Source organism: Meleagris gallopavo, unplaced genomic scaffold (genome assembly GCF_000146605.3).
Source record: "Meleagris gallopavo isolate NT-WF06-2002-E0010 breed Aviagen turkey brand Nicholas breeding stock unplaced genomic scaffold, Turkey_5.1 ChrUn_random_7180001956284, whole genome shotgun sequence".
In the NCBI taxonomy this organism is placed as follows: domain Eukaryota; kingdom Metazoa; phylum Chordata; class Aves; order Galliformes; family Phasianidae; genus Meleagris; species Meleagris gallopavo.
The window spans coordinates 1-550 of NW_011216843.1; the positions used below are offsets into that span (position 1 = coordinate 1).

The window sequence follows — 550 nt, forward strand, 5'->3', positions numbered from 1 at the left end:
GTGGCGGCGCGGTTGGACGGAGCCTTTGGGGCCGATGGGGTCTTCGCCCACGACCGGCGGCGCTTCGTGGACTTCGTGGAGGAGGTGGAGGAGATGCTGGAGGACGTGGTGCGGCGCGAGGGCGGCGATGAGGAGGCGGCCGATGGCTTCGAGGAGTTCGTGCTGCAGCACTATGCTGGGTGAGGGGGGTGGGGGGAAGGAGAAATGACCCCCCCTCCTCCAGAACCTCCCACTCCAGGACTCCCCCCTCCTCCACGTCCCCCCCCTCACCGCCCCTTTTCCACTGCAGCTCTGTTGGGAAGGAGCGTGGCCGCAAATCCTGGAGGCAGCACGGAGGTGGCAGATAGAGCCATGGGGGGGTCCCTACTGACCCCCTCCCCCCCCACCACCACCACGATGGGCTGTGTTTTGGGGGTCTAGGGGCTGCAATGTGTGCCCCTCCCCCACTCTCCCCGATTGATGCACTGTGTGATGCTGCTGCACTGCTGTAGATGCAATAAAGTCACTGCTGGGCTGAGCTGTGCCTGGTGGGACGGGGGGAAAAATGGCT

At 65.5% G+C, this 550-nt stretch overlaps 1 long non-coding RNA gene across 1 annotated transcript; it reads left to right on the forward strand.

The window, feature by feature from the left end:
• The first annotated feature begins 6 nt into the window (after positions 1–6).
• On the forward strand, positions 7–517 carry LOC104917152. Its single transcript, XR_796771.1, has 2 exons — positions 7–179; positions 290–517. It is a non-coding gene; the product is annotated as an uncharacterized LOC104917152 (long non-coding RNA).
• The last annotated feature ends 33 nt before the right edge of the window (positions 518–550 follow it).